Source organism: Dromiciops gliroides, chromosome 3 (assembly GCF_019393635.1).
Source record: "Dromiciops gliroides isolate mDroGli1 chromosome 3, mDroGli1.pri, whole genome shotgun sequence".
NCBI classification, from domain to species: Eukaryota; Metazoa; Chordata; class Mammalia; order Microbiotheria; family Microbiotheriidae; genus Dromiciops; species Dromiciops gliroides.
The window spans coordinates 2708924-2723376 of record NC_057863.1 but is presented as its reverse complement, the minus strand read 5'-3'; the positions used below and the strand labels follow the sequence as shown (position 1 = coordinate 2723376).

The following is a 14453-nucleotide window of genomic DNA, read 5'->3' as shown; positions in this document are numbered from 1 at the left end:
GAAAGAGGATGTAAATCACATAATCTCAGGGCCTTTTCTACCTCTCAAGTACCAGTGGATGACCTTGGTGCTAAGGGGGTCTAAAAGGCAGAGTGAACATGCACCCATTCCTGGGAAGGGTGGAGCAGGATGGAGGCAGTGTCAAAAGGAGGTAGTCAGGGCTCAGTGGAAGCCACAAGATGAACAGAATGAAAAAGGGAAAGGTGAGGGAGCAGGCACTACAACACCATGGGTGGGTAGGTCTGAAGTGGAACACTTGGGGAGAGGACCAAGAGGGGGTTGGGAACGTGCTCAGTGGGGTCTGGGGAACAACCTTTACACAGCACTGGGCCTATGATGTGAGTCACCAAGGTGTGGTGGGAGTGATTAGACTGTGGAGGGGGGTCCTACATTTCAAGGTCTAACCAAGTGGGAGACGGTGAAGTTGCATCATGTAAGGCTTCAAAATAGGCAGATAATCCTATATGTAAAGCACTGAACAAACCTTAAATTACTATATAAACACTAGCTGCTATCAGTATTGTTGTTGTTGCTACAACTACTACTAGTACTACTACCACAGCCTCCACAGTTACTACAATATGCTGCCTCTCAAGCCCTGGGGATACAATTACAATTACAAAAACAAAGACAATCCCCACACACATGAAGTTTACTTTTTAATGGGGGAAACCACAGGCAGAGGAGAGTTGATCTGATCCAGGCTCCAGAGCTAGAAGAATTCGTGAGGGGTGGAGAGAGTACATGAGGGAATGGAGTCAAAGCTGCTGACCAGAGAGCCAGGGGACAGTGAGTGAAGGGGAAGCACGGCTGGGGTCTGCCTCACAGAGCAGGTGAAATAAAGCAGCCCCTCATCAGAACAAGAGGAGCCTTCCTTACAGGGCTCACGCCTGGTTTTTTTTAACAGAACAAGAGGCACCACTACAGAGCCAGGGTTGACCTCTTAACACAGAAAGAGGAAAAGCAAGAGCTGGAGGTATAGGCGCATGAATCAGCAAAAGGGCCTTCAGCATGAGAGGCATGCCTACTAAATTAAGCAATCACAGGAAAGCAGGAGAGACAGGTAATTGTGGGATAAAACAATGTCTCATTCTGCTAGAGTAAAGGACCAAATCTAATAAGATGAAATGGAATGGACTGAATATCAGAACATTACCAGTACACAAGTCCAGGATAAGAGCAATGCTGTGAAGAGAACTCCAGGCGTTAGGGGCACTAGAAACTCAATATTTGAATGAGTCAACATTGGGATATTTCATCCAAAAAACTCATTTCCATGCTATGCAACTGGATGATCAAGCCACTGACCTGGCCTATCACAGAGAGGGAGACGAGATTTGGTTGGGAAGCTAGAGGACCTCATGCTTTTCCCTGAAAAAGAGATTCATCTTTTAAATATCCAAATTCTTCCAATGATGCTATATAGCTCTGAGTTGTGAAATACCCACACAAGCCACAGCTGATCACTTGGCCTCTCCCTCCTCCCATCAATCCTCCCAACATGCCCAAGTCATCTTCCCAAAGCAGTCTGCCTGACCATTGCTGTGGCTCCCTATTACTTCCAGGACCAAAGAGAAAATCCTCTCTTAAACCTGGCCCCTCTTCTTGTACTCTCTTCCTGTCCACATGCTCTATGACCCTGTGATAGGGGCTGTCCCTCGAACACCCTGCTCCATTTTCCAATTCTACACCTTTGCCCTGGCAGCTTCTCATGCCTGGGATGCTTCCATAGCTTCCTTCAAGACTCAGCTCAAATGCTGTCTTCAGCAAGGGGGCCTTTGCTGGTCCTGACTGCACCCTCCACCCCAGGGCTTTCCCTCTGAATCACCTCCCTTTTCTACTGTGTAGTTCTATATGAACATGGGTGCTTGCATGTTCTCTCCCCCATTAGACTGTGAGCTCCGGGGACTGATTCCAACTCCCCCCAAACTCCTGATAGAGAGATGAAAGAATCAAGAGCATGGAATGAGACATGCTAAGTATGTACGTGTACATGTACACACACATCCGTGTACGCACACATCTTTTGGTCACGGTCCATGTGGACATTTGTTTTGCTTGATTAAATGTCTTTGTAAGAGAAATGTGGTTTTTCTTTCATTCTCAGTAGGGTGGGGGAGAGACAGAGAAGGTGGATTGTTGCTGACTGAAATAAAGATAGCAGACACTGAATGTGCAAACGTGACATGCTGTATTAAGATTTACAAAGCATGAGATCACATTTACCTCCTTTTACTCTCTCAACAACCCTGGGAGGTAGGTGCTATCACTATCCCCATTTTACAGGTGAGGAAACTGAGAAAGAAAGACATTAAGTAACTGCCCCAGGGTCACACAGTCAGTCTATTTGAGGTAAGATTTGAATTCAGGCCTTCCCCACTCCAAGTCTAGCTCTCTGTCCACTGCGCCACTTAGTATCCACCTACAAGAACACTAATCCATCACCTATGTGAATACAACAACAAAAGAGTTTTGAAAAAAAAAAAAAGAAATGCCTGAAGAATTGGAGGTATATTCAATATTCATAATTAAGTTAGTAAAAATAACAATATTGCGGGGCAGCTAGATGGCGCAGTGGTTAAAGCACTGGCCCTGGATTCAGGAGTACCCTGAGTTCAAATCCAGCCTCAGACACTTGACACTTACAAGCTATATGACCCTGGGCAAGTCACTTAACCCCCATTGCCTAAAAGAAAAAATAAAAATAACAATAACAATATTACCCAAATTAATAAATGGATTTAGCATCATACCCATCAAATGACCAAGGCATCCAGGCAATGTGATAAATTTTATAACGGAAGAACAAAAAGTTGGAGAATATCAGAGGAAATGGGGGTGGGGGAAGGAATTGAGGGAATCAGCATCACCAGACCTTCGATTATATTGTAAAACAGCAACTGTCCAAAATGACCCTGGGTAAAAAGTCAAACAGCAAAGTAATCCATGGGAGAGGGGAAATGAAGCAGCCTACCCAGTGTAGCCAGGACCCAAGGATCCACTGCTCAGGGGGAAGGTGTTTGTTACACAAGAGTTTCTGAGAAATGGCAGATTTGTAATGATGGTACAAGCTGCCTCACTGATACCTCACTGGTGAATGGATACAGCCATTCAGGAAACCAGCCGCACCCCAAAATCCCACCACTACCTTGTCCACTGATTATCTGCAGTTCCTCTTGTCTCGGGTCGTACACAGCTGTTTGGAGGTTCTCCCCCCTCCCCAGACAGGGAGCCCCCTGAGGGCAGGGCCAGTCTTTTGCCTTGCCCAGTATCCCCAGTGCTTAGAGAAGTACCTGACTCAGCAGGTGCTCAATGTGAGGAAAGGAGTAATGGTCTCCTCTCAGGACACAACCGCCACATCAGTGCTGATCAAATTGTACTCCTGTACCTATTTGAGGACTTAGGTCTCTGTCCCCCTCCCCTTCAGCAGAGAGATCACGTGGTTCAAGTAGCCCTGAGCTGGGTTGTGTCCATCTAAGGGAGGATTGAAAGAATGTCTCTATGTCATCTCCCTATTAGCTAAGAACTCAAAGAATTATGGAAATTAGGGTAAAGAATACTGCAGTCCAATTAGCTAGCCTCTGCACTTAGATTGTAACTCTTAAGTAATCAGCCGATGATGAACAAGGGGACAGTCCATTTTGCATTAGGCACTATGGATAAAAGGAGCCTGTGAGCCCCTATACTTTGCACCTACCTGCTGCACACTAAATTACTGCTCGAGGTGTCCCTTTCACACCTGGCTGCTGAGTTCCAGAGGAATACTGAGCAGGGGTCGTTTTCTTCTCCCTCAATAAATGCTTGTTCTCTGCCTGACCACCCACCACCCCCAAGAGGTAAAAGACAGGCCCCTCGTGCAGCAACCCCTGTCAGGACAACAAAGAACTGGGGCCAAAGGAGGAGCCTGCCAGCTGGGAATACCTGAACATGCTGTATACGAAACAGACAAGTTTCATCAAGATCTTACTGCACTGAGTGAGGGGACAGAGAAAGGTCAAAGAACTGCCAGGCCTGGCTCTCAAGGAGCGCAGTGTGATGGGGGAGACCCCCAAACACCCAAGGGCAGGGAGGGAGGGAGGTGGGCTCCAGGGCATTCTGTGCCCCAGACACCCAGGGAGCACTGCACAAATCAGTCCCAGCGCCCAAGAAGCTCATAATCTAATGGTCTAATGGGGGAGACAACGTGATAAATCCGAAATGATCAACAAAGGGAAGGCATGAGAACTGAGTGGGAGGGGAAAGGCTCCTTGTAGAAGGTGGGGTTTTGGCTGGGACTTGGAGGAAGTCGGGGAAGACAGGAAGTAGAGCTGAGGAGGGAGGGGGCACAGTCAGAGGAAATGCACAGAGTCTGGAGATGGAGGGGTTCGTTCAAAGAACAATGGATCGTGGAGGACATCATGATGAAGGGATGGGAATGCCGACACAGGATTTTATATTTGATTCTGGAGACAACTGGGAGCCACTGAACAGAAAATACTCCTAGAGGGAGGGCACCATTGGCATTATGAGAGGGTCCAGAGAGGCAGCTTCCAGGAGGGGGGATTTTAGCCGTATTCAATGAATGTCAGCAAGGGGTGGGAGGAAGCATCAGTGACAACTGATGGATGGGCTGGCTGGTTTTAGGAACCATTTTCTTCTTTATCAAATTTTTCTTACAAGGGTGAGCTCACTAGGAAAGGCAGGAAAAGATATTTGGAAGTGAACATGCCAGGAAAAAAGGTATCCTTTTGTTAAAAGGTGGGGATTTCTGGGAAAGCCAACAAACTTTCTATCTCTACATAGACTGTATATGCCACCAAGGTAAATTACAAATTTATTAAAAATGTAACTATTTAAAAACATACCATTAAAAGTTAGGAGAGGCAGGAAGGCAGAGGGCATCAAGTGCTAGCTTGGGCCACCTCTGATGTGTCCTGGCCACGTGACCCTGGACCTCCGACTGACCTCCTGGGCTCCCAGGCAATCACAATTACAAAGTACAAGGCAGTTGCCAATGCACGCCATGACCAGTCACAGGGTGGGAATTATAAAAATAGATGAGTCTTGGGGCAGCTAGGTGGTGCAGTGGATAGAGCACCGGCCCTGGAGTCAGGAGTACCTGAGTTCAAATCCGGCCTCAGACACTTAACACTAGCTGTGTGACCCTGGGCAAGTCACTTAACCCTCCAAATCCCTTCAAATAATGCCAGGAGACAATTCCTGGAGCAGCAGAACCCACAGAAGGATGGGGTGAGATCATTTTCCAGCCAAAGATGGCTTAGAAGATGGGCAGGAAATATCTGTTGTGCCAGGGTGGGAGTGGAGCCCAGCCCTGTACAGACCTCGCCAGCGCAGATCCAGCCCCAGAAAGGCAGAAGGTGGCATATGATCTGGAACCTGAAGGAAGCCAGGAGAGTGAGGAGGTAGATATGAGGAGAAACAGGCAGCCAGAGAGAATGTCTGCAGTTGGAAAGGGTTATCTCGCTCTGGGAGAGCCGTCCTCATCTTGTAGTGTGTGCCAAAATGGACATATTTTTCTATCTGGCAAAAATTATTCCTTCTTAGTTTACCTCTAAGATTTATGGAAAGGAGAACAGTTTATGACCAAACAATAGATAGAGAATATTATGAAATGCAAAATGGATGATTTTGATTACATTAAATTAAAAAGGTTTTGTACAAACAGAAGCAATGCATCCAAAATTAGAAGGGAGGCAGAAAACTGGGAAACAATGTTTATAGCCAGTGTTTCTGATAAAGGCCTCATTTCTATTTATTTATTTATTCATTCATCTATTCATTCATTCATTTATTTATTTTTGTGGGGGCAACAGAGGTTAAGTGACTCGCCCAGGGTCACACAGCTAGTAAGTGTCAAGTGTCTGAGGCCGAATTTGAACTCAGGTCCTCCTGACTCCAGGACCAGTGCTTTATCCACTGCACCACCTAGCCGCCCCTAAGGCCTCATTTCTAAAATATATCAGGAACTAAATCAAATTTATAAGAATCCAAGTCATTCCCCAATTGAAAAATTGTCAAAGGATATAAACAGACAGTTTTCCGGTTAAGAAATCAAAGCTACCTATTGCCATATGAAAAAATGCTCTAAATCACTATTGATTAGAGAAATGCAAATTAAAACAACTCTGAGGTACCACCTGACACCTATCAGACTGGCTAATATGACAAAAAAAGGAAATAATCAATGTTGGAGAAGCTGTGGAAAAATTGGAACACTAATGCATTGTTGGTGGAGCTGTGAAGTAATCCAATGATTCTGGAGAGCAATTTGGAATTATACCCAAAGGGCTATAAAGCTATGCATACCCTTTGACCCAGCAATACCACTATTAGGTCTTTTCCCAAAGAGATCATATCATAAAAGAGGGAAAAGGACCCACATGTACAAAAATATTTATAGCTGCTCTTTTTGTGGTGGCAAAGAATTGGAAACTGAGGGGATGCCCATCCATTGGGGAATGGCTGAACAAGGTGTGGTGTGTGAATGTAGTGGAATTCTATTGTGCTGTAAGAAACAATGAGCAGGCAGATTTCAGAGAAACCTGGAAGGACTTACATGAACTGATGCTGAGTGAGAGGAACAGAACCAGGAGAACATTGTACACAGTATCAACAACATTATGTGTTGACCAACTGTGACAGACTTGACTCTTCTCAGCAATACAATGGTCCAAGATAGTTCCAAAGGACTCATGATAGAAAATGCTCTACAAATCCAGAAAAAAAGAACTATGGAATCTAGATGCAGATTGAACCATACTATTTCTTTTGTTTTGTTTTTATTTTTTGAGGGTTTTCCTTTTTGTTCTGATTCTTCTTTCACAGAAAGACTAATGCAGAAATGTGTTTAATATGATTGTACATATATAATCTATACCGGATTGCTAGCAATCTTGGGGAGAGGGAGAAAAATTTGAAACTAGAAATCTTATAAAAACAAATGTTGAAGGGGCAGCTGGATAAAGCACTGGCCCTGGATTCAAGAGGACCTGAGTTCAAATTCAGCCTCAGACACTTGATACTTACTAGCTGTGTGACCTTGGGCAAGTCACTTAACCCTTAGTGCCCTGTCCCCACCAAAAAAATGTTGAAAACTATCTCTACATGTAACTGGAAAATAATAAACTACTTTTATGGAAAAAAATTATTCCTTCTGATGATCTGGTGGGCAGGAGAAGGGTATGTATGGGGCACCAGACAAGCGGCACAATCAAATAAATGGACAAGCAGAATGAAGAGTTTACTGAAGATCCTAAAAGAAAGTAGTGTCCAGGCAGGCCTACAAGTTACTTCTTGTGTAAAGCAACTGGGACAGGATGGAACAAGCGAGGATGCCTGGGCTCCAGTCTGGAGGGACTGTGGGACCTGAGCCCCTGACAACCACGTAGGACTCTGAGGGCCGGGCCAAGTGCCACTCGGTGCTGGTGGCTGGAGTTCCCTCCCTGGTCGCTTCCTAGGCCAGTGCAATCACAGATCCAATCCCCCAGAAGAGTAACAGTGGGAGGCGGCTCTCAAAGTTTCTTGAGGTCAGAGACAGTGTCTTCCATCACATTGCTAACGTGATGCTGTTGTACCTAAACAAATTCTGTCACCTGATAAACAGGCCAAGCACCCCGTGGCAGCGCTGGGGAGCGTCCCCCCAGTCCCAGCCCCAGCCCAGACAAGCCCACGTGCTGACTTAGAACACATCCAGGCCGTTTGTCGTTTGTATTTCCTGTGGCGGCTCAGCTTCCTGTTTTCCGAGGCTGTTTCCTAACAAGCACAGCAGAGGTGTTTTCTAACCAGCCACAGCAAGGACTCAAGGGAGGCCCAGCGGGGAGGGGAGGCCTCTCCATCCTGCGCTCAGTCAGCGTCACCTGATGGTCACAACCACTAGGTCCTTTACTGGTTCAAGCTTGGAAACGTGACTCAACATAAAGTGATGGCCTCCCTTCAAAATCCTGGGAAAAGGATGACTAAGCATGCCTAAGCAATGCGCACATCCCCGCCTCTCAGGCGGGCAACCAGCTGCCGCACACTCAGCCTGCGGACCCACCATCAGCGCAGGAACAACTCCTGCCGCATAGAGGGCCCATTCCCAAAGCCAGGCCTGGAAGCTGTTTGGGGCAGGGCTCCACCTGCGCCACAGAGTCCCTTGGAAGAAGAGCGGCCTCCCGCCTTCCCTCTAGGATCCAATGGAGGAGCCCAGCCCACAGAATCAGGCCCCCACCAATGGCGTCCGTCCGTCCTATCACAGATTTAGCCACAAGGGCCGAGGATGCCTTTTCTTGCTTCACCCTTCCAATGGCACTGAATACGGCACAGTCCTCTGAAGGCGGCCGGGGGGCAACACTATGCACAAAGTGCTGGCTTTGGGTCAGAAAGGCCCCAAGTTTGAATCCAGTCTCAGACACTTGCTAGGGCTAAGACCCTGGGCAAGTCTTTAACCTCTTTTTGCTCCAGTTTCCTCAACTGTAAGATGGGATCATAACAGCATCCACCTCACAGCATTGTTGTGAGGATCAAATGAGATCAAATGTGGAAGCCGACTTCCCCTCGATGCCCCCAACAGTAGCCCAGTGACTCCAGACTGGGGACAAGAAAAGCTTGTTGTCAGTCTCTGTGCCCAGGGAGGTGGGGAGACAAAGACACACCAAAGCAGCCTCTTCTCTCCCAAAATGTTACACTCTGCTGCGGTGTATTCAAATGAGGCTGGTCCGGCATGACCGGCTTGTGCAACCAGGTCGGTTTCCTGTGGCCACAGTCACTTTATCTCTTTTTTTTTTCTTTTTAGGCAATGGGGGTCAAGTGACTTGCCCACGGTCACATAGTTAGTAAGTGTCACGTGTCTGAGGCCGGATTTGAACTCAGGTCCTCCTGAATCCAGGGCCGGTGCTTTAACCACTGCGCCATCTAGCTGCCCCTACAGTCCCTTTATCTCGATGCTCACTAAGCATGCCTTACAAAGAACTGTGACAGGAAGCAGGTCACAAGCCCTCCATGCCTTGCCCATCCATGATTCACAGCCATGTTTTCCCTGACTCACAGGGTCCACCTCACATGCTGGAAGACTTCTGCTTTCTCCCAAAGTCTCAAGAAGCATTTCAGTGGTCCCTCTAACATGGCTCACTCTTGTGACTAGGACAAAAAAATAATCCCAACCCACAAAGAGCTGACATCTTAATGGAAGAGGCACCATGCAAAAATGTAGCATAGGGCAGCTCGGTGACACAGTGGATAGAGCACTGGCCCTGGATTCAGGAGTACCTGAGTTCAAATTCGGCCTCAGACACTTGACACTTACTAGCTGTATGACCCTAGGCAAGTCACTTAACCCTCACTGCCCTGCCCCCCCCAAAAAAGTAGCATAAATATAAAGGGAATAAATGTAAATATAGCCTTGCTTCCTAGGGTCTTCTCACTTTCGCCACCTGATCGTCACCATCATGGTGACATGCTCCTGGGAAAGGTCAATCCCATTAGACTTTGCCATACTGCCACAGCATGCCCATGTGGCTGAAGCTCACCTCAGATGATGTGAAGGAACAGATTTAAAAGCTGGCTAAGAACGGCCTGACACCCTCCCAGAACAGTGCAATCCTGAGGGATTCTCATGGTGTGGCACAAGTGAGCTTTGTAACTTGTAACAAAATTTTGAGAATTCTCAAGTCCAAGGGACTTGCCCCTCATTTTCCTGAAGATCTTTATCACTTGATCAAGAAAGCTGTTGCTGTTCAAAAGCATCTTGAGAGAAACAGAAAGGATAAGGATTCTAAATTCCATCTGATTCTCAACAAAAGCTGAATGCACAGGCTAGCTCGTTACTACAAGACCAAGAGAGTGCTCCCACCCAATTGGAAATATGAATTATCCAGTCTCTCCTCTGGTTGCATTAATTTTGGTTGATGTACTAAAATAATAAAATCACATCTAGGTGAAAAAAAATATAACTATAGACACAGAAAAAGCCATCTGGGAAAGAGGGCACTAGCAACAGGGCACCCAGAAAGGCTTCATGTAGCTGGCAGGGCTCTGACAGGGCTCTCTCTAGCTGTCTCTTAAGGGAAGAGGGACTCTTTGGCAGAGGACAGAAGTATAGAAAGAAGGCATTGCAAGAATGGTGGCGAGCCAGTGCAAAGCCATGAAGACAGCCATCAGATTGACTGACATGATAGAAAAGGAAAATGACAGATGTTGGAGGGAAGGGAAACACAGGGACACTAACATGCTGTTGGTAGAGTTATGAACTGATCCAACCATTCTGAAGAACAATATGGAACTATAACCAGAGGGCTAAAAACTGTCCATAGCCTTTGACCCAGCAATATAACTACCAAGTCTGTATCCCACAGAGATCAAAGAAAAAGGAAAAGGATCAAGTTGTACAAAAATATTTCAAACAGCACTTTCTGTGGTGGCAAGAACTGGAAATGAAAGGGATGCTCATCAATTGAGGAATGGCTCAACAAATTCTGGTATGATTGTGATGGAATATGACTGTGTTCTAAGGAATGATGAAGAGGATAGTTTCAGGAAAAACCTGAGAAGACTTGTATGAATTGATGCAAAGCGAAGTGAGCAGAACCAAGAGACCATTACACACAGCAACAACAATAATGTAACAATCAGCTGTGAAAGAGCTGGCTACTCTGATCATGGCAATAATCCAAGGCAACTCCAAAGGACCCGTGATGAAAAATGCTCTCCACCTCCATAGAAATAATTGATAGAGTGAAGACTAAAGTATATTATTTTTCATTTTGGAGGGGGGGGAAGAACATGGCTAATAGGGAAATATGCTTTCCAAGACTTCATCTATATTGCTTGCCTTCTCAATGGGTGAGGAAGTAACTTGAGGAAAGATGAGAATTTGGAACTGAAAAGAGAAATTTAAATTTAAAAAGTTATACAGATGGAAAGGAGAGGTTTGCTGGGATGGACTGATCCCGATGCCGGGAAGAAAGAGTGTACGGTGAGACTGAAAGAACAGGCTGAGGGCAGGGTGCCCAGAGCTTCAGAAGTGAACCAAGGGGGCAGCTAGGTGGCACAGTGGATGGAGCACCAGCCCTGGAGTCAGGAGTACCTGAGTTCAAATCCGGCCTCAGACACTTAACACTTACTAGCTGTGTGACTCTGGGCAAGTCACTTAACCCCAATTGCCTCACTAAAAAAAAAAAAAAAAAAAAGAAGTGAACCAGGGGGGCAGCTAGGTGGCGCAGTGGATAAAGCACTGGCCATGGAGTCAGGAGTACCTGAGTTCAAATCCGGCCTCAAACACTTAACACTTACTAGCTGTGTGACCCTGGGCAAGTCACTTATTGCCTCACTAAAAAAAAAAAAAAGAAGTGAACCAGGGTGGAAGTCTGCAGCATTCTTCACTGAGCACACTTTGCAGCTGACGCATCCACGGGCCTGGAGGAAGGTCCAGACTGCAGGAGGGCTCCACATCTCACCGCCATGTCGGACTATCACTAAGCTGCTGGTATTGAAAAGACAGGCTTTTACTTTCATGAGAAGCTTAAAGGCAGGAACCAGCATGGTCCGATGTGGTTGCTCTTTACCTCAGTGTATTATGTTTCATTTTGTCACAAAAGAGGATTTAAAGGGTGAAGGGAATAGATCAGGAAATGACAAATGTAAAAAAAAAAAAAAAAAGAAAGAATAAAAGCAAATGGTGTTGATCCTTTCTTAAGTGCAACAGGGGTCACCTGAAGCCCAAGCAGGCATTCCTGTCTGACTGACAACTTGCTGTCAAGGGCACGCTGGCCCAGGTGACTCCTGAGCTCCTGAGGTGTAACACAGGCGAGGCTGCTTGCCTCTGTCTAATGCACTCCACATGTTATTCTAAAAATCATTGCATATGATTCAAGGTGCTGGAAAGCACCCAACTGAATGAGAATGTCAAGGTGCTCCAGGAGGCAGCAAGCCTCATTCGAGGAATCTTTATATAGAAAGCCTAGGAAATGTTTTATAAACACAACCATGGAGAAGTCTGCAGGATCACAAGCAGTTGGGGGGGGGGGTGCTTAAGGAGAAGCAGAATAGACCCCAAAAGTACAGGGCTTAGATAAGGGAAAGGGCTTCCAGTCACAAACAAGTGCTCCTCAGCACAGCCAAGGCACTCGCCTGGCTAGAATGGAGGTTTTCTTGCAAGAGAAGTAGGAAAGCAGGTTGGCCAGCCAGGCTGGGAGGTTCCCAGGGCAGGGAGAACCTCCAATTCTGGGCTCCAGAAGCTGCACATTGCCAGGTAATGGGAAACCAAAGGGTTGGGAGGCTAACAAGGAGGCTCTGGGAGCCCACGTGACAGTGCTGTGGGGACAGGGTGGGAAGGCAAACAAGTCTGGAGGCCCCTCTCTCACTCAGCTACCTGGGGCTACCGGCCTATTCGCTCATCTCCATCTCCCACTTGCCTGGAATTCTCTACCTCCTCATCCCTACTGCTTCTTTCAAGCCTTCTAGCCCTTCCAAATCCACCTTCTGCCCACAATCTCCCATCTTGGATCCCTATTGCTCCCCCCATCTTCAGTGTCCCCCCAAGGGTTTCTTTCCTTCTGTTCTGCATGTGCCGTGTATGTACCTATTCAGTTATATGTCATCTCCCCACCATTACACTGCAAATTCCTTGAAGGGAAAGGCTGTCTTGTTGTGAGGGGTTTTCTTTGTATGGCTGGTGCTTCCCACAGTACAAAATAAATAAATAAATAAATAAGGCATGCTGATTAATTGCTCTAGTATTCATTTTCAGATGCTATCAAATTGTCTTGGAGCCTATTTTAAATGCATCAATTTTTCCCATTTAATTATTGTTGTGTTTGCTCAAGTGGCTTTAGTTAATCAAATGAGCAACTACTGTGAATTCGTAAAATTAGAAATACTACCACGCTCCTATCTAAAATGATGAGAAATTATTAAAGCAAAAACAGAATTATCTCTGTAAGCAAGAGAGTGAATTGTGCAACACCAGCTAGAAAAGCAGTAACACCGCTAACATGACAAAAATCTGCTTTCCTCTGTGTCATCGGGTCACTTCAGTAAAGCCTCTGTGGTCAGGCCACAGCTGCTAGATTCTGATCATGAGAGAGATCATTGTTGACTCAAGAGATGCAGTCATAGGAAAGCATCTTCAGTCATGTCAGGGGGCCGTGATCCAACAAAGAGGAGACACAGCTTAGACACAAGGTGGATTCCGAGAGAGGAAATTCGTCTCTAATCAGCTTCTTTGACTTCAGGCATGGCCTGAATTCCACAGCTGCACATTTTACACGGCACCTCGGGCATTTGCCAGCAGGGTCACTCCAACAGCCTCCCAACCTCAGTGTCACCCTTCATCCCTCACTCAGCAAACTCATCCCACGGATCCGGTCCACTGCCATGTCTTGGTGCTTGGGCCCGCGCCTCTCCCCTGCGTATATCCATGTATACATAGAACCTTCTCCCTGCTCACACACTGTGGAGCAGACCCCCACCACCTCCCTCCTGGCTGGCTCCTCTGCCCTGAGATTTCCCCCACTACAATCCACCCTCCACTCAGCTGCCAAAGTCACATTCCTAGGGCAGCTAGGTGGCGCAGTGGATAGAGCACCGGCCCTGGATTCAGGAGGACCTGAGTTCAAATCTGACCTCAGACATTTGACACTTACTAGCTGTGTGACCCTGGGCAAGTCACTTAACCCCAACTGCCTCACCAAAAAACAAAGTCACATTCCTAAAACCCCTCCCCAAACTCAAGAGTTGCTCCTCATTACCTCCAGGTTCAACTATGAAATCCCCCTCCCTCCTTCCCCTTCTTTCCCTCCGTGTCCTCTCTGCCCCAGCTGCAGTGCCCTGCTAGCTGCTCCTCACACACAACACTACATCCCCCAGCTCCAGGCCTTCTCCCAGGTTGCCCTCCTCTCCTCTGCTTGCTGAAATCCTTTCCAAGTCAGCTCCAATCCAATCCCACCTTTTGTAGGAGGCTGTTCTCAGTCCCCTCCCCTCCCTGCCAGGGTCTTCCCCTGAGGATGCCCTTGCAGGTATGCTGCGCATATTCTCAATGTTCATGGCTACCTAGATGTGGCCTCTCCCCATTACCACGTGAGCTCCTGCATGGTTGGAAGGGTACTGTTGCCTTTTCTGGCATCCTCAGAGCTTAGAACACACTTGGCACATAGTCAGCTCTTAATAAATGCTTGATTGACTGACTATCAACAGATGCCAGGAGCACCATTTGCTTTATTGAATGAGCCTTTTCACACTTCATTATTTGGCAAATAACATTATATCATGCAAGCAATCCTTTGTGTCATACGTCATACGTTTGCCAATACATTCTACAAATATACTGCAAGGTTGTCATTTCTATTTGTTTTGTGTTATTTGCAGTTAAAACATTTACAGAAAACAAACAGTGGTCTATCCTCTCTGTCAATAACATATCTGTAAGTTCCAAAGATGGAGCAAATCGTATTTTTGTTGTCTTATTAACTTTCCTTCAA

General features: G+C 46.5%; 1 protein-coding gene and 1 pseudogene across 8 annotated transcripts in view; one reads left to right on the top strand and one right to left on the bottom strand.

Moving 5' to 3' along the window:
- Positions 1-14453, bottom strand: part of ACAP2 (ArfGAP with coiled-coil, ankyrin repeat and PH domains 2) — a 115584-nt gene that overhangs the window by 81120 nt on the left and 20011 nt on the right. The window lies entirely within an intron of this gene.
- Positions 8702-9885, top strand: LOC122749174 (annotated as a pseudogene).